The 25097-nt window shown below is 38.1% G+C and overlaps 1 long non-coding RNA gene across 2 annotated transcripts in view; it reads left to right on the top strand.

Annotated features, from left to right (window-relative positions):
- The window catches only part of LOC131478554 (uncharacterized), a 306124-nt gene extending 281383 nt beyond the window's left edge, over window positions 1–24741 (top strand). The window contains exon 4 of one of the 2 annotated variants that reach the window (XR_009244546.1): window positions 24622–24741. This is a non-coding gene — a long non-coding RNA (uncharacterized LOC131478554). The remainder of the gene's footprint in view (window positions 1–24621) is intronic. The other variant, XR_009244547.1, reaches the window with a different exon arrangement.
- The last annotated feature ends 356 nt before the right edge of the window (window positions 24742–25097 follow it).

Genomic DNA, 25097 nt, shown 5'->3' with positions numbered 1-25097 from the left:
ATGGGCTACTGGGCTCCACTCATCTCCAGTTTTCAAGCGGTAGGTTGGAAGAAGGTGAGAAGGCATGAGTCTCTGTAAGCAGAGGAACTTCTGGACATTCCACACAGTACAGCTACTTACCCCTTATTTTTGGCTGAAACTTAATCATATGCCAACCTCAGGGGCCAGGAAAGCTGTACGTTCAATGTTTAGTATGCCCCTCTAAATATCAAGGTTCTATTCATTTCATTAGAAAGGGAAATACACAAGTTATAGTTTACTAGTAATCCCAGTAGTGCCTGCTTTCAGGGCATTAGAGAAGTTAAAATCTTGCTTAAATGAGGACCATTAAGATAAGTTTTCTTCCTGACACCACCAATGCTTTTCAGAGTTTGGCGTCATTTACTACTGGTCCATACTTTGGTAGCTTTTACTGATTGCAAGTGCCACATACATCCTGTTGACAACACATTTATTAATGATTTTCATGATTCATGGAGAGTGAAATATCACATTGCTTAAGGATATTCGAATGTATTTGACTTTTATTCTACTAGATTTGATTGAATGTGTTCAATTCCATGTTCCTTTTTAAAGATTTATTTGAATGGCAGAGTCACAGAGAATGAGAGAAATGGAACAGAGAGAAAGGGATTGACTGACTCTTCATCTGATTTTCTCCACAAATGGCTGCAATATCCGGGGTGGGCCAGACCAAAGCCAGGGTCCTGGAACTTCTTCCAGGCATCCCAAGGGGCTGCAGGGGAGCCAGGAGTTGGACCATGTCACATTCCTTTCTTAGCCATTTTATCATGGACCCAGATTGGAACTGGAGCAGCTGGCACTCAAAAGAGTGCCCATATGTGATTCTGGCACAGCAGATGTAAGTTTAAGCTGCTACTGCAAGAAGAGTTCTTAATATGATGGACTGGTATCTTGACTTTTGATGCCATTTTAAACCTTGCTTACCAAGGGATTTTATAAATCTGGCCATTAACATAGCTCACATAGACAATACAGCTTCTTTTTAATTTTTGGGTAGATTGTTTGTATATATGAATTACTGGAAAATAAACACCTTCATTAAGTGAGATAAGTGACGATGCTAGCTAGAGGAAGGGAAAGCTGAGCAAAAAGTGAGGCTGTAACACCGACTCCCTTTTCTAGGAACTTCCTTCTGCTTTTCTTAACTTTTTTTTCCTCCTCCGCTTTCTTGTTTGTCACAATCACTTTTCTCCAGGCTTCTGCAGGCCTTGGCCTTTTCTGCTGTAATGCTAAAGGAAACAAGAGCATTAGGGTGTGATACATGACATATTTGGAAGGGAAATAAATATTTAATAGATGATATGGTAAATAATGTATATAATTTAGCAAGCAACAATGTAAATATTTCATGGGCTGCAGTACAGCTGTTAGGTTGGAATTAAATCTGTGAGTCTGGAGAAGAGCTGCAGTTCAAAATGTCATCTTCTGATAAGAGCACTTGCTGCCCAGGGTGGGGTTTCTAGGCCACAGCCTGAGAGGGGCAGCTGGCACGTAGTGTTGTTGCATGTTGGATAACCCCATGCTAGACAAGAGGAATGTGGCTAATTCAAAATAGTGAATAAACCAAGTGCCAGTAAAACTTTGGAATGAAATTTTGCGGATTTCGAAAAGTGTTTTAATCATATTAGTTTTAGGATGATGTTTGAAAAGAACATTTTACTTACCCATGTGTCTTGGACTAGTAGTCAAGATGTCCCAAGATGAACCGTTTGCCACAGATGATGCACTTCTATAAAATGCAAGACAGACTATGCAGTCTTCCCTTCTCTCTGGGAATCAACCAGTTCTTACAAGGGAAGTCATGTATCTCTCTGCCCTACTTGGATAGTGGTGGGAGAACTAACATAAGTCTAAACACGTGGAAATCACTAGGTCCAAGCTGAAAAACAAAATAGTTGGTTGATACCAGTCTTGGACAGGATTGTATTATGACTCCAGCACTCTCTTGGAAATCACAGACAGTGTTAACTTTACTTAAGAAACATTACCTTGCCTATGAAAGTTACAATTGGAGAGAGAAAGTTAATACACAAGACAGTAAATCAAAACCAGTAACATACTAAAGAGAATTTTGATCATGATGATATCATTAACAACTAACATTCTTTGCATATTTATTTTCACTTTTTAAAAAAGATTTACTTGTTTTCATTGGAAAGGCAGATAGGCAGAGAGGAAGAGAGACAGAGATGAAAATCTTCCGTCCGTCGATTCACTCCCCAAGTTGCTGCAACGGCCAGAGCTGAGCCAATCTAAAACCAGGAGCCCAGAGCCTCTTCCAGGTCTCCCACGTGGGTGCAGGTTCCCAAGGCTTTGGGCCATCCTCAACTGCTTTCCCAGGCTACAAGCAGGGAGCTGGATGGGAAGCAGGACCACCAGGATTAGAACTGGCCCCCATATGGGATCCCAGTGCTTGCAAGGTGAGGACGTTAGCTGTTAGAATACTGCACCGGGCCCTATTTTCACTTTCTTCCAAATGCAGTAAAAGAGACAAATATAGAGATATCTCCCTTGTGCTGGCTGACTCCCCAAATATCTTCAGTAGATAGAAGTTATGCTGAAAGTGGGAACCTAGAATGCAATTTGGGTATCCCATATGTATAGCAGAGACTCAATTATTCAGTCTACTAATTGCTTCCACTCAGAGTGGGCCTTGCCAAGAATCTGGACCAGAAAATGAATTGGCTGGGCTTGAACCAAAGTCCCCAACGTGGGATGAGGCTGTCTCAAGAGGTGACCTAACTACTGTGCCACATACCTGTTTCTCTGTGTCTTTAATCTGAGGTTATATAGTTTCAAAATTATGTTCCAATGCTACTTGGCTAAGTCATCATGACCCTTCCTACCTTCAAAATGTTTAAACTAAGGTTATTTCTTTGGCAGCTTCACTTGTTCTTGTTAAATTTTTGTGGTTTTATTATATATATTTGAAATACGTAAACCGTGAACATGGTGAAAAAATTAGAACTAATGAGAAATGCAAATCCTGAGGGGTCTTTTTAATGCCTCACTACATTGTAAATCATTTGCATCTCTCATCATTTCTGTCTTGTTCCTACACATCCCCTAGGTAACCAATTCTTTCAGTTTTGACTCATGTATCTTTTTTTTTAATTCCTGATCTTTCATGTTTTCTTTTCGTCGCCCATACATTGGTTATTCAGTGGCACTTTTTTCAACTGCATGGTGTTGTAATTTTGTTGCTGCTGTTATTGTTATTCTAATTCATACCAGTTGTTGACCTCAAAATAACCTTGCAGATCTTTGTATATTTCATAATTTTTCCATTTTTATTACAAAATTAGTATACCATAGATACCTTATACTTTATTTTTCATTTAACTAAGTCCTAGAGGTCACTCCATTTAAGCTCTTAGATTCTTTCTCATTCTTTCTTGCAGTTGCATAATATCCCATTGAGTGTATTCAACATAATTTATTCTACAATTCTTTTAATGGAAGACACTTAAGATATTTGCAGTGTTATGCATTATAACTACTGCAGCAAATACCTTGTATATATGAAATGTTGTATTGTGATTGCAATTTCACGGTGAACTCTAAGATGTTAAATTGTTTTGAAAAACAAATTATATTTTTGTTACTTATTAACCAATTCTCCCTCATAAGTGTTATAGAAATTCATTATCTTACCAGAACATGGGTATCTATGCATACATCCTTATTTTCCTTTAGCCTTTCTAACAGAATGAATTGTATTTTGGACACACTGTTTCATTTTAAAGAATTACATACATACAGAAAAACAATGAAGACATTCAAAAAAATTCCCATATACTAGATACCCCACTTTCCCTGTTAATATCTAATATTAATACCATTTTGTAAGTAACGAGCCAATCATAATATGAAATAATTCTATATTTTATTTTATTATTTTTTTTTACTAAGGTTCTTTTTCTTTTCCAGGATTCTCATTACAGTAAAACATTCTATTAAATCATTCATATATCCTTAGGCTCCTTTATATTGTGACATTTTCTCAAAAGTTGCTTGTTCTCTGTGATCATAACATTTTTAACAAAACAGGTCAAGTAATTTGTAGCTTTCCCTTCAGTTTGAATTTGTCTGATATTTTTTTCATGTTAGATTTGGTTACAGTGTTTTGGTAGGAAAAATAGGGAAATAAAGTGTCATTTTCATCATCTCAAGGGACATATCATCAACATTACATATGGTTGCTGATATTGACCTTCGTCACTGTATTAGCCTTGTGTAAGTGTAACAAAATGTCTGTGAGAAGGTATTTACAAAGGAAAGACATTTATTTTGACTCTCCATTTTGGAAGTTCCCAATCCAAGAGTGGATGGGTCCATTTGGTTCAACTATCTGGTTGGCCAGAGGACGACAGCAGTGAAGCACACACAGAGAAGGCATGACATGACAAATGAGGTAGAGAGAAGCTGGGCTCCATTCATCTTCCCTAACCAACCCTCTTGTGAGAACTACCTTCTGAAGGTATCTTCCTAAAGACCTAAGATTTTTTTCACAAGGTCATTTGTGAAACACCATAACTGCATTCAATTTCCAGCTTCTTACTGCCTTTACCTTATGACTTTGAGGCTAAGATATATACATGAGTTTGGGACCCATGTCTTACTCAATCTGCAGAAACCTGTTCACTCCAGTACTGTTTTTTAGGTTTCTCCACTGATATCTTTTTGCCACTTTTCCGTGCTATACTAGCAGAAAGCTAACTACAAATGGAAGTAGAAAGTTACACTCTTTTTAAGATTTATTTATTTTTATTGGAAAGTCAGATTTATAGAGAGAAGGAGAGAAACAAAGATCTTGTATCTGCTGCTTCACTACCCAAGCAGCCACAACAGCAGGAGCTGAGTTGATCCAAACCAGGAGTCAGGAACTTCTTCTCCCATGCGGGTACAGGGTCCCAAGGCTTTGGGCCATCCTTGACTGCTTTCCCAGGCCACAAGTAGGCAGCTGGAAGGGAAGTGGAGCAGTGGAGACATTAAGTACGCCCATATGGGTTCCTGGCAGATGCTATGCAAGGATTTAGCCACGAGGCTATTGCCCCCGGGGCCCAAAAAGTTATGCTCTACATCTTGAGGTATAAAGTTATATATAAAGTACTTAATTTTTTTCTGAGCATGTGAAGTTTCTACTTTTCCTTATATATTTATTTTAGATATAATGGTATGAACTTACTATTATTTTATACTGTGGAATACAATACAATTTTATCTCATTGATTCTTTTTCCAGTTTTGCCTGTGAGTGGTCATTAAGTTGACTCTTGAATCCCTTTGCTGTATTCCCATCATTGTGTGTTGTTATACTGGCATTTCCATACTTCATGACAGTATGGAACAAATCACGATCTCCTGATATATTTTTGCCACTAGTCATATGATCATTTCTCCAAGAATTCTTAATTACTTCTGTAGAAAAGTTATATTGGAAATCAATGTCTTGATATTACGTATGCCCTTGTTATTGGGAAATCACTACTTCAAGGCTTTCTCAGTAGGTTTAGTTTGGAAAATGTGTGTCTTACTAACACAGACACACACACATATGCAGTAAATTTCTTTCAATCCATATTTATAGTGAGCTAAAAATTAATTCATACTGATATTGCTAACTGTAATTCATCACTGCTTTTTATACTCGATTATCTGTTACCTCTTTCTCCTATAGTGGAACACTTAGATTCTGCCATCCATTCATTTGATTGAGTGATCCAGGACAGTTCCAGTACAGTACATCTACAATATTGTAATTGCTACCTTTATTCTCATGGGAAACAACTGAAGGGTTTATGCACAATGTGCTTTGCATTTCTTGTCTATTGCAAGTAGTTTAACAGTGAGGGTGAAAATATCAGAGATTTAATTCTCTTTCATTTCTTTTGGATATATACTCAGAAGTAGGAATGCAGGCTTTTTCACTGTATAGTATATTTTACTTTTTTGGTGTCCACTCATATTTAAAGTTGTTGGCACTTTCTCCCCACCATTCAATAATGAGTCTCTTTCACACATTTGCAATATAATTATTTTGTCATATCCTATATTCCTCTGACCCACTAAATTAATTTTATTGAAATGCATAAATTAAGGTTCACACTTTTGCATTGCAAAGTTTTATAGCTTTTGACAAATAGATAATATCATGCATCACACATGATTGAAATGTGGTGGATATAGACATTACTCTAAAACATACTCTATGCTTAACTTACTGAACCATCTTTTTACCCTCATACCTCCTGATCAGCTAACAACTTTTATCTGATCACTTGTTTTGCATTTTCTTTTTTTTCTAATTTAGTTTTATTTTATTTTTTTTGTTCATTGATTACATTGTATTATGTGATACAGTTTCATTGCAACTGGGAGTCACCCCTCCCCTCCCCACGCCCTCCCCCCATGTGGAATATTCCACCTTGTTGCATATCCACTGATCCAGTACAGTTGAGATTCCCTCTTTGCAAGCATAAACTAAACATAGAGTCCAACATCTTATAGTCCAGTCTAGTTTCTCAGCTTCCTGGGGAGACCCTGTCCGGTCTGAGGGCAGAACCATCAGATTATCAACCCGATCAATTAAAGGCTCCAACATACCCTCAGCAACAATTAACTTCGTTGTGTAACTAATAGTTATAGTATTGAGTAACCAATATGTTAAACACAATTGCAATTTCTTAACCATCTTCTGTGATCACCTCATTGTCAATTCAGTTTTAGTTTATATACAACATATAACATAATATACATAAAATAACATATTTCACATAACATCATATCCTCTTAAATTAATGCAAACATGTGGTATCTAACCTTTTGGGATTGGCTCATTTCCCTTAGCATTATGGTTTCCAGTTTGGCCCATTTGGCCACAAAGAACTGCATTTTGTTTTTTTTAATAGCTGAGTAGTATTCCATGGAGTAGATGAACCATAGCTTTCTTATCCAGTCTTCTGCTGATGGGCATTTCGGTTGCTTCCATGTTTTTGCAATGACTGATTGTGCTGCTATGAGCATAGGGGTGCATGTTGGCTTCTCATGAAACAGGTGTTTTGGGTATATTCCTAGGAGTGCTATTGCTGGATCATACGGTATGTTGATTTTGAGTTGTTTGAATGTTCTCCATACTGATTTCCATAGAGGTTGTACCAGCCTGCAGCCCCACCAGCAGTGGAGTAGGGTTCCCTTTTCCCCACAACCTCGCCAACAAGTGTTGTTGGTGCTTTTATTCATGTGGGCCAGTCTTACTGGCGTTAGGTGGTACCTCATTGATGTTTTAATTTGGATTTCCCTTATTGCCAGGGAGCTTGAGCATTTTTTCATATGTTTATTTGCCATTTGGGTTTGTTCTTTTGTGAAGTGTTTGCCCATTTCCCGTGCCCATTTCTTGAGTGGCTTGTTTGTTTTGACATTTTGGTTGTTTTGTAGTTCTTTGTATATTCTGGAAATTAGCCCTCTATCACCTATGTCGTGCGTGAAGATCTTCTCCCATTCTGTGGGTTGTTTTTTTACTTTGTTGATTGTTTCCTTTGCTGTACAGAAGCTTCTTAGTTTGATGAGGTCCCATTTGTTTATTCTGGTTTTGATTGCTAATGCTGTTGGTGTCCTTTTTAGGAAGTCGGGACCTACCCCTAGATCTTGTAGAGTATTTCCGACATTTTCTTCCAAAAGTTTGAAGGTTTCTGGATGTAGGTTTAGATCTTTTATCCATTTGGATTTGATCTTAGTGTATGGTGAGATATGTGGGTCTATCTTTTTGTTTCTGCAGGCTGTCAACCAGTTGTCCCAACAGCATTTATTGAACAGACCTTCCCATTTGCCAGGATTATCATTTGTCCTTTTGTCAAAGATTATTTGGCTGTATCTGTGTGGGTTCCCATCTGGTGTTTCTATTCTGCGCTATTGATCTTCTTCTCTATTATTTTTTTTGCCAGTACCATGCTGTTTTGATAACCACTGCCCTATAGTATGTCCAGAGGTCTGGGACTGTGATTCCCCCTGCTAACTTCCTGTTCTTGAGAATGGTTCTAGCTATTCGTGGTTTTTTTGTGTTTCCAGATGAACCTTTGAATCATTGTTTCCAGATCTGTGAAGAATGTTTTGGGCGATTTGATTGGGATTGCGTTGAATGTATATATTGCCTTTGGCAGTATAGATATTTTAATGATATTGATTTTACCTGTCCAGGAGCATGGGATGTTACTCCATCTTTCGAGGTCTTGTTCAATTTCTTTTTTAAGTGGTTTGTAGTTTTCCTCAAATAGGTCTCCTACATTTTTGGTTAGGTTTATTCCCAGATACTTCATACTTTTCTCAGTTATTTTGAACGGTATCTTGCTGGTTAGGTCTTTTTCCATCTTTGGGCTATTTGCATACACTATGACTGTTGATTTTTGTTCATTAGTTTTGTACCCTGCCACTCTTCCAACTCTCGTACAAGTTCTAGCAGTCTCTGTATTGAGTCTCTTGGGTCTTCTATGTAGAGAATCATGTGATCTGCGTGTAGTGAAAGCTTGACTTCTTCGATTCCCATTTGGATTCCTTTGATTTCTTTTTCTTGTCTTATGGCCTCAACGAGTACCTCTAGGACTATGTTGAACAGCAGCGGAGAAAGCGGACATCCTTGTCTTGTTCCAGATTTCAGTGGGAAGGGTTCCAGTTTTTCTCCATTCAGTATGATGCTGGTGTTGGGTTTTTCATATATTGCTTTGATTATGTTGTGGATTTTTCCATCTATGCCTACCTTGGTTAGGGTTTTTTGCAGGAAATTGTGTTGGATTTTGTCAAAAGCTTTTTCTGCGTCTATTGATACTATCATGTGGTTCTTGTTTTGCAATTTTTGGATGTGGTGTATCACATTTATGGATTTCCTTATGTTGAACCACCCCTGCATTCCAGGGATGAACCCTACTTGATCTGGATGAATGATCTGTTGGATGATTTTTTGAATTCTGTTGGCTAGGATTTTGTTGAGAATCTAAGCATCAATGTTCATCAAAGAGATAGGTCTGTAGTTTCCTTCTCAGTTGGGTCTCTGTCGGGTTTTGGGATTAAGGTGATATTGGCTTCATAGAATGAGTTTGGAAGAGTTGCCTCTTTTTCTATTGTATTGAAGAGTTTGTAGAGGATTGGGGTCAGTTCTGTTCAGAATGTTTTGTAGAATTCTGCAGTGAAGCCGTCTGGGCCTGGGCTTTTCTTTGTTGGGAGATCTTTAATCACTGATTCAATCTCTACTTCAGTTATGGGTTTGTTCAGGTTGTTTGTTGCCTCTGGGCAAAGTTTTGGCAGGTGGTGTGAGTCTAAGAACTTTTCCATTTCTTGGTGATCTTCTGATTTGTTGGAGTACAGTGCTTTGTAGTAATTTCTGATTATGTTCTTAATGGTTGTAATGTCTATTGTTATGTTGGCTTTTTCATCTTTCACGCTGTTAATTCTTGCTTTTTCTTGTTTTTTCTTTGTCAGTCGGGCCAGCGGGGTGTCTCTCTTGTTTATCTTTTCAAAAAAACAGCTTTTTGATTCATTGATTTTGTGTATAGTTTTTTTTTGTGTTTCTATCTGATTAATTTCCTTCCTTGTTTTGATGATTTCTTGTTTCCTGTTGTGTGTGGGGCTCTTCTGCTGCTGTTTTTCCAATTCCTGGAGGTGTGTGTTTAGTTCCTGTATTTGGTGCCTCTCTTGGGCCATGACATGGGCTCCAATTGCGATGAGTTTACCCCACAGCACTGCTTTGGCTGTGTTCCATAAGTTTCGGAATGTTGTGTCAGAGTTTTCATTGGTTTCCATAAATTTTTTGATCTCATCTTTAATTTCTTCCCTGACCTATTGTTCATTTAATGGCATATTGTTCAACCTCCAGGTGTTTCTGTATTTCCTGGGGCATTTTGAATTGCTGGTTTCCAGTTTCATTCCGTGGTGGTCTGAGAGGGTACATGGTATGATTCCTATCTTTTTGAAGTAATTTAGGTTTGCTTTGTGTCCTATCATGTGGTCGATCCTGGAGAAGGTGCCATGTACTGCTGAAAAAAATGTATAATCTGTGGTCATAGGATAAAAAGTTCTATAAATGTCTACCAAGTCCAGTTGTTCTATTGTTTGTATGAACTCTGTTGTTTCTTTGTTGAGTTTTTGTTTTGTTGATCTGTCTATAGTTGTTAGCGGAGTGTTAAGGTCACCCACTATTATTGTGTGCATATCAATGTCTCCTCTTAAGTCTGTAAGTAATTGCTTCACGTAGCTAGGTGCGTTGGAATTTGGTGCATATATATTCACAATGGTGATTACTTCCTGATGTATCAGTCCCTGCACCAATATATAATGACCTTCCCTGTCTTTTTTGATGTCTGTCAGCTTGAAGTCTATATCATCTGAAATTAGAATAGCTACCCCAGCCTTTTTTTCTCATCCATTGGCATGAAATATCTTTTTCCATCCCTTTACTTTAAATTTCTTACAGGCTTTTCTGGTTAGATGTGTCTCTTGTAGGCAACAGATTGTTGGGTCCTGTTTCATGATCCAGTCTGTTAATCTGTGTCTTTTGATTGGTGAGTTTAGGCCATTTGTGTTTAGAGATAATATTGAGAGAAATTGATTTTGGGCTTCCAGGAGCACGTGTAAGTGTGCAAGTGTGTATTTGCGAATATTAAAATCTCTGCCTGGTTGACTATCCTCGTATGGATTTTAGTGGGGAGGTCTTCCCATTTGCCATCTTTGATTTTGGTTTTCATTTTTTCTCTCTGGGTTTAGCATCTTCCTGAGGAGGTTGCCTAGAGCTGGTTTCGTGCTGGTGTATTCTTCTAGTTTCTCTTTGCTGTTGAAATATTTATTTTCATTCTCAAATACAAATGAGAGTTTTGCTGGGTACATTATTCTTGGTTGGCAGTTGTTTTGTTTCAGGATTTGAAAGGTTTTACCCCATTCTTTTCTTGCCTGGAGTGTTTCTTCTGAGAGATCTGCTGTGATTTTGATTTGCCTTCCTCTGAAAGTAATCTTGTCCTTTTTTCTTACTTGTCTTAGAATTGTTTCCTTGTATTCACTTGAAGGCAGTTTGAGGACCACATGTCTGGGTGAGGATCGCTTTGGGTCAAACCTATTGGGGGTTCTCTGTCCTTCCTGGATTTGTGCTGGATTTATATTTCCGGTATTCTGGAAGTTCTCCTGTATTATCTCATTGAGCACCCGTTGCAAGCCTGTCTCCTTTTCCACTCCTTCGGGAAGGCCTAATATTCTAATATTTGATTTTTTTGAGGTTGTCTTTCATTTTCTGTATGGACCTATTGGCTTTCTCCAGATTTGTCTCCAACTGTTTGATGAGCTGCTGCCTTTCATTCTGAATGTCTTCCAATTCTGATATTCTGTCCTCTGCTGTGTTCAATCTGTTGGTTAGGCTTTCAATTTTGTGCTCTATATCGAGGATTCCCTTTTTGACTTGATTTATTTCTGCAATGACATGGTTTTCGAATTCCTTGGACTCTTCCCAGTGCTTCTCACTGTCTCTGATGAATCTCATCACTAGTTTCTTAAATTCCTTATCTGGTAGTTCCTCTATTTCATCATCTTGCATCTCAGATATTGAGATTAGTTTTTGGTTGTTTTGGGAGGGAGTGCTTGATCTTTCTTCTGGGTCATTGCTTTTTCTGATACTTATCCTCATTGTGTTTTTGCTTCTTGTTGTTTTGGGATTTTAGCGTCTGACTTGTTTGTCCACAGCCGTTGCCCTCGGTGCTGTAGCTTATAGGAAATGTGACCCAGCAACTGCTATATGGAGTGCTGGCCTAAGTATACTTCTTACTCTATTGGGGACAGCAGATGATGGTGAAGTGGGTGTTGATTGGCTTCGTTTGCGCCTGGGTTTATATCTCTGCCACTTGTCTCCATTGTAGCTAGTTGCTTGGGTGTTGTCCTATGTGTGCCAATGTGATAGGGTGTAAATGATATAGTTTGTAACCTTGGGCTTCTTCTCTTTGCTCTGGGTAGATGTAGAGCTTGCTGTTCCACACCCAACTATACCATAATAGATGTATTCCCCTGTTGGGAAACACCCTGTTGCGGCCCTGCTTGCCTGTGTTTCATCCCAGTTCAGGAGATCTGTTGGGTGGTGCCACTGACTCTGGGGCTCTAGCTAAGCACAGCAGGGCGTTCTGCCTGAGACTCCAGCTGCTTGTTGCTCGGAGTTTGTGGACCACAGCCCTGAGCTGGGTCAGGAGGCTCTATGTCCCAGCCCTAGTGCCAGGCCTTTCCCCTGCAGTTCCCACTCAAGGTCGTTGCCCCACTGGGAGACACACTGCTTCACGCCTCCGTCTGGGTTAGTTGACTCTGCCGAGCTGTGTCGTGCCTCTTGGTCTCAGGGCCTCTGCGCCACCTCAGGCCACAGGTCCGCAGAGCCGTGTCTTGCCTCTTGGGCTCGGGGCCTCTGTGCCACCTCAGGCCACAGGTCCGCAGAGCCGCGTCTTGCCTCTTGGTCTCAGGGCCTCTGCGCCACCTCAGGCCACAGGTCCTCAGAGCCGCGTCTTGCCTCTTGGGCTTGGGGCCAGCTGCCCGTAGCCAGGGCCTCTGCGCCACCTCAGGCCACAGGCCTGCCCAGCTGCGTCTTGCCTCTTGGGTTGGGGGCCCGTGCTGCACACTGCGGGGGTCTCTCTCCTGGGCACCTGCCTCCTGTGGTTTGGAATCTACACCCTAGGCTGGGTTGGAAAGATCTGCCAAGTTATTCTCCTCGGAATTCCCACTCAAAAGAGTTGTCCCACTGGGAGATGTACTACAGCAACTCCGCTGCCAGGCCAGCAGGCTTTGTTTAGCAGCCTCCAGCTTCTATCCGCTGGGAGAACTTGCCCTGCGGTTCTGAGCACAGCAGGGGATCTGTTCCAGTTCACAGTCCTGCCCTGCCCCCTTTACAAGGCTTTTCTTTCTTTCTTTTTTTTTTTTTTTTTTTTTTTGCACTTTCTCAAAGGTGTTCCGCCATTGGGAGAAGAGCCATGGGAGTCATGTAGCCATGCCCCCACCAGCCTGCACCTCTGTCCAGGGAGGCTCTGCCAAGTGTTGCCCCACTCCTGGTGCTCAGGCTGAGCCCAGCAAGTTTCCACTGGAGTCTCTTGCAGCTAGTCAACCATTCGGAGCTGAGTTGGGGATTACTGTGACCCGGTCCCAGAGCGCAGCTCCAGTCCCCTCTGCACTCGCTCAAAGCTGCTGACCTGCTGGGAGGCACGTTTCCGGGCAACCCCCCTCCCACTTATCTTCGTGTGTTGATGCCCCCTTTGTTCAATCCAGTAGCCTCCTTTAGGGTCTCCTGCACTCCAGTGGTCTGTGCCCCTGTCGGTGTGGACACCTGTCCTTCCAACCGCCTTTGTCCTCCCTGGAACGGCTGAGATTCCGCCGCCTTCCCCCTGGCTGGGATCGTGACTCACCAAATTTCTCGTGGCATGCTGTCTCCTGTTTTTTCCTTTTTATGGTTGTCTCTCCACACTGTGTAGATTTTCTTACTTCAGCGAACTCCAGTGACCTTCCTACACCTATCCCCACGATTCTGTTTCTCCTGGTTTGTTTCTCTGCTGGATCAGTTCCCCTCTGTCCCCACTCTGCCCTACACCAGCTCTCTGTGGTCGGCCATCTTCGTACTTGCTCCACCTGCAACCTGCATTTTCCATATACTATTCATCTGTATTACTTTAAGTCTCAAAAGCTCATTCTTTTTGCAGAACATTATATCATGACTGCAGCACAATATGCTCTTCTAGTGACCTGTTAAGATATCTTGAAGGATTCTAAGTTTTGGTGATTCTGAATAAGGCGTCTATGGAAATTAAGATGCATTCTGTGTGGACATAAATATTCAACTCAATTTGGTAAAATATCACAACTATGGTTGCTGGTTTGTATAGTAAGGCTATTAAGCTTTGTAAAAAAAAAATACAGTCTTCAAAAGCAGACTTACAATTCTGTACTCCTGCCAGCAATCGGTATTGTTAGGTTATTTTAGTTCAATTCATTTAGTAAAGATAGGAAATATAAGTGTGATTGACATCCTAAAACGCTATAAATACTTTTAATATATTTTTAAAGATTTCTTTTTGTAAAGGCAGATCAGATTTACAGAGAGGAGAAATAGAGAAAAAAAATCTTCCATCTGCTGGTTTACTTTCAGAATGGGTGCAATGGCCATAACAATGTTGATCCAAAGGCAGGAGCCAGTATACATTTTTAAAAAGTTTCATTGTTTTCATTTTTTACTAATATAAAGAGAACAGCCTTCATGTATTTCCTAGGTTCATGGCTAAGAAGAAAAGCATATTTGCCTTGCGCCCTTTCTAAACTCAGTCCTCCTAATTTTCAGTTTTTGCAAGGGCAAAATTTCCACTCTATATTAACAGGTTTGACATACCACTAATCATAATGTTGAACAAGTTAAGAAAAAGTATAGCGGAGTTCTAGAGGAGTATATAAAAGGGCTAAAAACAACAACTGTGCCTCAAGATGTCCATTTCACTTTCCTTCCAAGTTGACCCACAATACAACACTGGTAACTGCAGGTACTATTGTGCAAAGTACAAGAAGCCTTCCAAAGAGTTCATGAAAATGCATATTCTAAAAATGTACATGCATTTCAAAAATTTTACATCAAAATTAACTTACCTTTAAATTCAATTTTCCATGAATTTATTTTGTCAGAAGTGGGCCTACTGTGAAATTTTTTGAATGTATCTACTCATAATGATAGCAAGTGCTAAGGATGTGAACAGAAGGAAATTTTTGTTTAGTCTTGTTGGGGAATATAAGTTGATGTACTAGAGACAGAATGGAGGTTCCTCAAAAAAGCTTAAGAGTGGAGCTTACATTTGAGCCTACAATCCTGCTTCTGAGTATATATGCAACGGAATTGAAATCAGTATGTTGAACAGATATTATATTCCCATCTTCACTGTTAGACTATTCACAATAGGTAGGAAATACAAGAAACAAAAATATGTGTATGTTTGTGTGCACGTTAGGCGATCATTCTTAAATGATTGAAGTGATCCTTTGTTTCTAAAAGATTTATTTATTTTTATTACAAAGTCAGATGTAAAGAGAGGAGGAGAAACAGAGGAAGATATTCTGTCCGATGATTCACTCCCCAAGTGAACACAATGGCCGGTGCTGTGCCAATCCAAAGCCAGGAGACAGGAACTTCCTCCAGGTCTCCCAGATGGGTGCAGGGTCCCAAGGCATTGGGCCGTCCTCGACTGCTTTCCCAGGCTACAAGCAGGGAGCTGGTTGGGAAGTGGGACTGCCGGGATTAGAACTGGTGCCCATATGGAATCCCGGCACATTCAAGGCGAGGACTTAAGCCGCTAGGCCACGCCACCGGGCCCTGAAGTGATCCTTGATTATGGTTGTGATGACGTTTCACTGAGTAATAATGAGCATCTTGTATTTGTAGATTATTTGTGTATCTTCTTTGGAGAGGTGCTTACTCAGTGTCCTTGCCTGTTTTCAGTTGGGTTATTTGATTTTTCTACTGATGTATAGGAATTTTGCCGCACGAATAGGTATGCAATGGCACCATATATTTTATTTTTATTTATTTACTTTAAAGCTGTAGAGGGAGGGAGAGAAACAGTAAGTGAGGGAGAGAGGTGGGAAGGAAGAGAAGGTGGGAAAGAGAGTGTGCGTGTGTGTGTTTCATCTCTGGTTCACTGCTCAAATGCCTGCAAAAACCAGGACAGGGCCGAGCCAAAGCTCATAGGTGGTAGAGACTCAAGTACTTTAAAGGTCATCTGCTATTTCAGGGGTGCATTAGAAGGAAATGGGAATGAGAGATAGAGCTAGGACTTTAACTCACACACTCTGATACATGGAGCAGACATTATAAGACATGCAACATGCAAATATCTGCTGTATATTCTTCTATTGTGCAATATCTTAATGATAAGTAATAGTGAACATACGTTTTTATGTGCATCATCATCTTTATTTAACCAGGTACTTTGTCTGCTTGTTAGCCTTTTATGGTTAAGGTTTATGAGTTCTTTGATTATTTTTAGTATTTTGTGAATCTTCTATCATATATGTGATTTACTTATCTGTCCTTCAAGTCTACCTTTTCAGTCTCAGTGTTTTGTCATAGTCTGGAGGTTTAAACTTTAATAACATCGAGCATCAACTATATTAAATAAATTATGATTTTTATGTTATATGTAAAACCACTTCAAGGACATAAGAATCTTATGTTTTCTAATGCTTTGTAATTTACACTTTGCATTTAGTGATGTGATGTTTTCAGTTAACTACCATGAAAGATGTAAGGTTCCGTTTTTGTTAGCAATGGATACCCAAAATAATTTTTGAGAGATGATTATAGCTTTATAGAATTGGGTTTTTTTGTGAGTTTTTCTAAAATCAACTGACAAAATTTGTGTAGGTCTAGTTTGTGCCTTTATTTTGTTTCATTTATTTATGCTCTTATTTTTTATCAATAGCATAATATTTTGACTACTGAATATCTATAGAAATTTTTCAATATAGCATTCAAAACTACTTATTCTACAATATTATTTTATTATAGAAATACCAGATACATAAGTTATGATCTATCTTTAGTACTGTTTTATTATGCATTTTTCATTAGGTTTGATTTCATATACTATGGTGACTGTAATTCATAAATAGATTTATGAATCTTAAAACATTTAGTAGTGGAATTTGAAGTGAAAATGGCAGTATGATGTCTTTTCCCTGACTACTGTTTCCATAATCACATCTTTCTGTCTCCTATTCCTTTTGTTCTCCTTTTCAAACTTTAAAAATCTCTTAAGAAGTGAAGCTCCTTAACAATGAGAAGCTCCTTCCTGAGACACATACCATGTGAGCACTGGGTCATGTCCTGGCTGTTTGACTTCCAGTCCAGCTTTTTGCTAGTGCATCTGGGAGCTAAAAAATTATGACTCTGTACCCCAACCAAATGCATGTATTTATCGCTAGTGATGAAAATATAGTTTTTTTCAAACTTTGTTTTAGAGTAACTCTCCCACTTTTCTTTCAACAGGCACCCCATCTCTCAGCCTTCTCTTAGGAGGTGCTTTCCCTTGCTCTCTTCTTTCCACATTCATCTAGTCACTTTACAAATAAAACTTCTCTGTCTAAAACAAACTAACTTTGTTTTATTCTTTCTCAGGAGAGTGGTTAAGAATGTTATATTACTATAATGTTAGTGATCTTTGGCTAATAAATGAACATCTTTGCAAGTGATTATTATAGTATTTACCTATATTCCTGCTAAACTAGGATCTTTTGTTTTTGCCTTTTGCAATTGAATTCTTTATTTAGTAGAGAATAAATTAGCATAAAATAAATTAAGAATATCTTAAAAACTAAGAAATAGAGATAAGGAGAATAGAGAGAGGACACAGAGAAAAGTGAAAAAATAAAAATTGTTATACTAGAATTATATCTATGACTTGTATTGAATCTGCAAAAACTCACAGGAAATATTTTTATATAGCAAAACATAGTGTTACATTGTCCAAGATAATCTCCCAGCTGTAATGTCATCTTATGAGTAACCCTAATTTCATTTTTAGCAATATCCATTTTGACATGAAATATAACATATTTATAATTCCTGTGAATTAGAACAGGGAATTCAATCTTTGGGCAAATAGGGCACTGTTCTACCTGCCATTTTAGTTTAGGCTGTTAGCCTTTCTGTGTAACTTTTAGAACCTTTTATCCAGTTTCTAAAAACTATCTTGATAGAATTTGTGATTGTCTTGAACTTATAGATTTTATTGTAGAGAATTCATACCTTTAAAAGTACTGAATTTCCTGACCACAAACACACAATAATATTCCTCAGTTTATGTAGGTCTTCCATTTTAATCTAGAGAATTGTGTAGATTTCTGCATATATATCCTATAAATACAGTGTTAGAATTATATCTGAGTATTCAGTTTTAGGTGCTATCATAAATGATATTGCTAGTTTCATCTCAAATTGCACTGCTAATTGTACACATGTATACATGCATTGACATATTAATTTTGTATTCCTGCAACTATACTGTATTATTGTATCTTTTCCCAACAACATTTCACTAGTATTGAATTTTTGTTAAGTCTTTTTTAAAAGAATTCTTTAGTTGAAAGATATAGTGGCAGAGAGTGAAAGAACAGAGACAAAGCTCCTCCATCTATTGGCTATCTCCCCAGTAGGCTACAATTGGCTTGGGTTGGTCCAAGCCAACCCAGTCCAAGGTCAGAAATCCATACTGGTCTCCCATGTGTGTTACAAGGGCCCAAGGAATGAAGCCATCATGTTTTCCAAGGCATATTTGTAGGGAGCTGGATCAGAAGGCAGAGCAGCTAGGACTTCAATCTGTGCTCTGGAATGGGATTCTGGAATTGTTAGCAGTGGTCTTATCCACTGAGCCATAATGCTGACCTCTTTGTTGCATATTTTTTACCATTAAAAATCATATTGCATGAAAACAAGGTGCTTTCTTTGTTTCTTTGTTTTAGTCAGTGTAAATTCATTTGCTTTTTTTTTTTTTTTTTTTTTTTTTACTCCTGGTATGCTAAACAGGAGGGGTTAGAGAGGATATTCTTGTCTAGTTCCTGATTTGAGGAGGAAAACAGCCAGGCTCTTGATATTGAATACTATATTTATCATAGGCTTCGTATAGATAATCACATAGAAGAACTACTCCATACTAGTTGCTTCTCAAAATTTAAAAAAATAAGTTACGGGTATTTTTAGAATTTTGTTATATGAAGAATAGATAGCATCATCAATTTTCTTGTTTTAGCGTATTGATTATTCAGCTCTATTTTCTAATACTGAACCAGTCAGATAGTGGAACTATCTCTCAGTCTTCATCTATAGTTCTTTGTTTTTATTACTGGATTAAATTGGTATTTTGGTAGTTTTTGCATGTATGATCAGATGAGTTATTGGCCTATAATTTGCTTATGTTTGATAATGTCTTCAGTGTGACTTTGGTTTTAACACAATGCAGGTCTCATAGAATGAAATAAGATGTGTTTCCCTGCTATGTTGTAGAAGTGGAATGTTTAGAAGAGTGAATATCATTTCTTCCTTTACTGGTAGTATTGACCAATGAGACTATCTAGGCCTGCTATAATCCTTTTGGTAAATTGCTATTTATTTATGTAAGTGCTTGATACAAACTTTTCAGATGATCTGTCTTTCCTAATATGACTTGAAAGTTTGTATCTTTTAAGGAATTAATCTAATTATTCTAAATGATCACATTGGAACAGCCATGGATTTCAGTTTACCAGGATTTTCTGTTATAGGGATGGAGTGAGAACTCCCAAGGTCTTTTACATTTTGGAGTTCAAACATGAAGTGTTGTGTTATTTAATTGTTCCCTGATATTTGAGCTATAGTACCTCACTATAGTTTTAATTATCATTTTTTCTTTCTTTATGTGGACATCATCTTTCTATATGTTGGAGAAACATTCTTGTTGTGTATACACTTTTTTTTAGTTTTAAAGTAAGATTTATTAGAAAAGTTGAGAAAGGAGACTTCCGTCCTAGTGACGGGAGGGGGCTCTGAGATAGAAAGGGCCCTTACCCCCTGCCATAGTGGCAGGAGGAAAAGGAGAAACAGAGACCCCTGTATACACTTCTATCACTAACAACATTATTAACATAATCCCAGTGTCCATTGCTTCATCACATTCCTTCCATACAAACTGAGTTACTAAGTGTTTTTCCTTTCCAGTAACTATCATTCATCTTTAAAGTTAGCATTTTGAGTGCTGCCATGGTGGTACAAACATGTCTGTCATATAATTTGTATATATTGTCCAATTTAGTCTTATATTTGTGAAAAAGAATGCACTGCCAAAAGCTTGGGAGAGGGCAGCTTATATGCTGTATGTTCACTCAAAGTTGCACCTTTGTAGTCAATTGACCTGGTTAGTTCAGTTTAGTTTTGCCTCTTAGAGTTATGTTATGCTGTATAAGTTAGTTTGCTACTCTCAGCTTTCATTGGTGTATATTCCAAATAATTTTTTTTTGCAGTTTATTTTTTTAAATGAAGATTTATTGTGACCACTGGGAATCTAGCAGCTATTAAATCAAAGAAATGACTCACATATATGATTTCTGTGTAATTTCTAAGGATATTTTTCTTGGTCACAGATTTTTGGAAGTTTTTGTTGCATGAGCATTAGTTTCTTCCTTCAATAAGTGAGGAAGGCCCTATTCACCTACACACTCAGTCATGGCTCTCATTTATAGATGTTTATTTTTAACAGTTCTGTTTACACCAAAGAGTATAGAAAATGAAAGCTTTTGGTTGTAGGCAGTACAGGTTTACAGAATATATATTTAACTCATTTAAGATAGTGTCTTCATCAGGAAAACTGAGGATATTATAGATAATATATTACTAACATCAGTTTTAGCTGTATGGAAGCTGATATTAGGTAACTTGTTTTGACCGGAAAAAAAGTAATTCAAGAATAACAATGCTCCCAAATCACAAGAAGTTTGAATACATCCTTATAATTCATAGTTCGCATTTATAGAACACACTGGTTGTAAAAGAAACCAACCTGATTTAGACCAACTTGAATGCAAAATTCAGTAGCAGTTACGTATCTTATGTTCTCAAGAGAGCACAGTACAAAGTTGATTACAAACAGCTGCACCATTCAATTGCCATTGAAATGTTATTCAAAGGATAATTAAACGTAAAGTGCCCATATGTAGATCTCTGTTCTATATCCCTTGCACAGCTCAGGCGTTGATGCTGACTGACCTTCAAGCCACATGTGCTAGGTATTTTAATCACAGTAATCAAAATGCTGGGAAGCCGTTGACTGGGTTAAGTACCATTAAGTTTTTATAAGGACCTTTTAGAAGAAGAAATTGTATTTAGTTCTTTGAGATGTCAAGTGTGTATATGTATAATAACAGCAGTTATATAAGCATACATTTTCTAGTCCAAAGGACATTATTTTCCCAAACAAAGCTTAGTGGATGATGTTGAATCCAACCATGCATGTTGCATTTGTTCATGCAGACACTGATGTTCAATGGCTTGAAAATTTTTAATGAGAATAGTCTTCTCTATAGAACATAGTCCTTCAAAAGAGGACTGTGAAGTGGAATTTTTTTGTCTATGTGCATGTGTACCAGAAACTTGGAAATATTGCCGTTCTGAGAATCTGTGTGAGGGCCTGGAGAGTCACATGGTACTTGCCTACTGGGTCTCTTTTTGCGTCTATCTGATTAATATGTCAGTAGCTACTTGCTTTCAAACTGGAGGAGGTGTTAGATATTTTAATATTAGATATCAACAAGAATCCAATAATGATTAAGTACAAGAAAGGAATATTTGAAAAATAAACAAATGTAGAATCCAATAAAAATGGCCTCTGGCAAATAGTTATGAACAAAGGAGCATTATAAGAGAGATTAATGCCTATGTCCTAATTCAAAATGGCCAAGAATAGGATCTATGTGGAGGTGGAATGTGAATTGAGACCTGCATGACAAGAAGTAAAAATCACGCAACTACCTTGGGAGATAAGCTTTGGAGGCAGATTTTGGGGCAAGAACTAAAGATGATAAAACATTGTCATATGGCACTCCAGAACATTCATGGATAATGGAATTAAAGATATTTAAAAACATTTGTGCCATCACTGAAATTGGAAATCAAGGCAAGAATAGTTATACAAAGTGCATCTTCTGGAGGCTTGGGTTGTCGCATACTGTGTAAAGCCACCTCCTGTAATTCTGTCATTCTATATTGGAGTGTCAGTTTGAGTCCCAGCTGCTCTGCTTCTGATACAGCTTTTACTTAGTGTACTAGTGAGGGAAGCAAACGGTGGTTCAAGTGCACGGGCCCCTACCATCTGTGACAGAGAACCTGTTTGGAGTTTCTGACTTCTGGCTTTGCCCATTTTAGCCTTGAGTGTTAAGACAGAATGGGTACTTAAGCTGGGACAGGAGATTTCTGTCTCTCCTCTGTTTATCTGTCATTTCAAATAAAACTCCCCTCCCCCCAAAGTATATCTTAGAACTAGTATGCAAGGGTCTTGAAAAATTTTGGGCCAAAATAAACTTAACTTTTAGTTCCATTTTTCCATTATGGTTTGAAGAAACTCCATATATAGAATGTAATGATGGGGAAAATCTGTGTTAATAAGCAGGTCATTTTAGGATTTTTAATTTTATTGTAAGTACATTTTTAAACTATTAGAGGATTTAAGGAGAAAGCATGTGATATTTTAATTACTATTACGATACAACTGTCATCCTGATTGTGTTTTGCAGAATAAACAATTTGAAAGGGTATCATGTCAACCCATTTAAGATCTCAACATGTCCTGTTCTAAAATGAGACCATGAATATTTTGAATTCAGATATTTTATAGATAGGATTTTCTGATGGGTTGAATGTATGTGCACTTATACATATGTATGAGCATGAAATAAGAGGAAAAATACAGACACATATGAGTCCATATTTTCCAGTTTTTCATGTAAGACTATTCTGAGATGAGTAAGATTGAAGAGGGGTGTAAGTTTGGGAGAAATCATGAGGATAATTATAATCTTTCACTTGAGATACCTATGAAGCACGTAAGAGAGAACAAAAGAAAGCATCTAGTGCAAGTCTCTGGAGTTGAGGAAAGACCTCTAGGTTGAAGATATACATGCCTAAGAACAGATCTCTCCTTAGTAATTGGTGCCATGGAATTATGGAAAATCTCAACACAGTACAGATAGGGAAGAGAAGAAGACACAGATGTGCTTTTTTTTTCTCTTTTTCTAAGGAACCCCAACATCTTAGAGGTCTTGGTGGAGTCAAAAACAGAGCTGGAGGAGTAACTAGTGAGAGGGTAGAAAAGCAGATGTACTCACATATGCCATGAGTAAAAATGTGTAAAACAAAATAAACAACCTTTTACGCATATATTTTCCACAAACTTCTGCAATAGAGGCTAGAAGTGGAAAGTAATACAAGACACATAGGATTGCAAACATCAGTCAGCGCTGCCAAGAGCTTGGGAATCAATAAGACAGAAAATGCCTATTACCTTAAACAACATAATATATGTCATATAGGCATTTCCTGTGAAATGATTTGGATGAAAATCAAAAGTGGTGAACACCTGGTTAAAAAACACATAGCCTTTCTTCATAAAAAATAGGCAATATAAATTTTCAAAAGGCATAATAATCTTTGAAAGTAGGACAAACATCTCTTAGGGGTAGATGCTAGTGTATGTGTGTGTGAGAAGGGCTGAAGGAAACATGTAAAATGTGTGTGACCAAATGAAGGAAGAAACATAGAGGCATACCTGAAATTCCTTTCTTCCTGAAAGATAAGAATCTTACCTGTTTCACAAGAATGGAAAACATCGAGGCCTAGATAACAGGCAATGAAAAAAATTTACTGGAGCCAACTGAACATTCTATAAGGAAGTATCAGACAGGCAGGCCAGGCAGCCGGAGACAACTGCTACAACACGGTTTGCAATATGAGGGGTATGCCTGTAACAGCAGTTGCTTTTTAGTTAGTATGACTACTACCATATGCTTGTAAAGGAGCATCTGGCCAGACAGCCAGAGGCTGTCCACTAAAATCTGGACCATAACAGAAGAGGCATACTGGTGTCTGTAACATTTCCTCGGAATTTGCTTTCTGTGGTCCAGAGGATGATCCTAGGTAGGTAATTTGCATCTCTGAGCAGAGCTGAGGAACTGATATTCCTCTGTTGATGGAGAGACTCTAGCAGATGTCCTGTGGCTACCCTCCACATTAGGTATCATGTTTATGACAAGAATGGGAATGGAGACAAAATATCAAGTGAGGTTGTATTTGCAGGTTTCTGCACAACAGATTCATGCAGAAGGAAAAAAATAAGACCTACAGCTAAAATATGGGTGTTACAAGCAATCATATTGATTGAAACCAAGAGCTAACATAGGTCCTTTTCATAACTTAGATTCTCATAAACTATTGTTGACAGTATACATAGGGATGCTTTTTTTTCCCTAAGGCTATGGATATAATGAATAGATAAGGGCCTACTGTGTAAACCAAGGCACCACTGTTCCACAGAAAGGATTTTAAATATCTTCTAATACCAGTACAAGTTTGAAAAATTGTAAAGATGAATATATTACATGATCCTGTAGGACTATGTGAAAGTCACGTGAAAGCAAATGCAGGAGTAATTATGAAGGCAGGTATATGTATATACAGAAGGAGATATAGGAAGGAAAAAATAAGCTCTGACTAAAAATGATTTTGTAAGCAAAAGTTACAAATTATGTAAAATAATAACATGGCCATCCAATAATGTGAATATGAATTTATTCTAGAGGAAATTAATTTATATAATGGAAAGGTAATAAACTACAACAGAATGCATTGGTTACATGGTTGAAGAAATAAGTATAGATATGTGAGTTGAAAAAAAAAACAAAAAAACATTGTCAGAAATCAAATTACTGTAAGAAAACTTAAATGTGGCCTAAATTTTAGATTGGAGATTTCTGGATTGTATTTATTAAAAGAAGGTAAGTTACAAGAAAGAACAGAGGTATTTACTCAAATTTCTGTTCGAAGGACAGAGAGATTTATTGAAGAGTCTGCATCAGATGACAGAAAAGGAGTTTGAAGCTCTCATCTTGCAGCAGCAACCTCAAGTTGAATAACTACCTACATGTAAACATATCTCCACAGATGCTAAGGAGAGCAGGTTTACCTGAGTGGTACACAGCATTGTCTGTGTTTTGTCTCCTCAACACTAGGCGCAACACTCAGAAAAGAGGTACACACAGATGATGGAAGGAGAATAAAGTTCACTAGATTTTGGCTCAGGCGCTGTTATGAGGATTTGACGGCAGTAAAAGTCAGCTGCAGACACATCACAGAAGGCTCAGTACTTAAGAGTGATACCAAGGACTGACCCTCTAAGCCGGTCCTGATGCTAGGACAGATGCCACAGCCTCAGGCTCCAGACTTGCATGACAGATTAGGGAATGCTTGACAGCTCGGCCAACTTCAGCAACACAAGATTATAAATGAGTCCCAGCATTATG

Source organism: Ochotona princeps, chromosome X (genome assembly GCF_030435755.1).
Source record: "Ochotona princeps isolate mOchPri1 chromosome X, mOchPri1.hap1, whole genome shotgun sequence".
NCBI classification, from domain to species: Eukaryota; Metazoa; Chordata; class Mammalia; order Lagomorpha; family Ochotonidae; genus Ochotona; species Ochotona princeps.
Note: the sequence above shows the minus strand (reverse complement) of the source record. Positions and strands in the feature narration are given on the sequence as shown.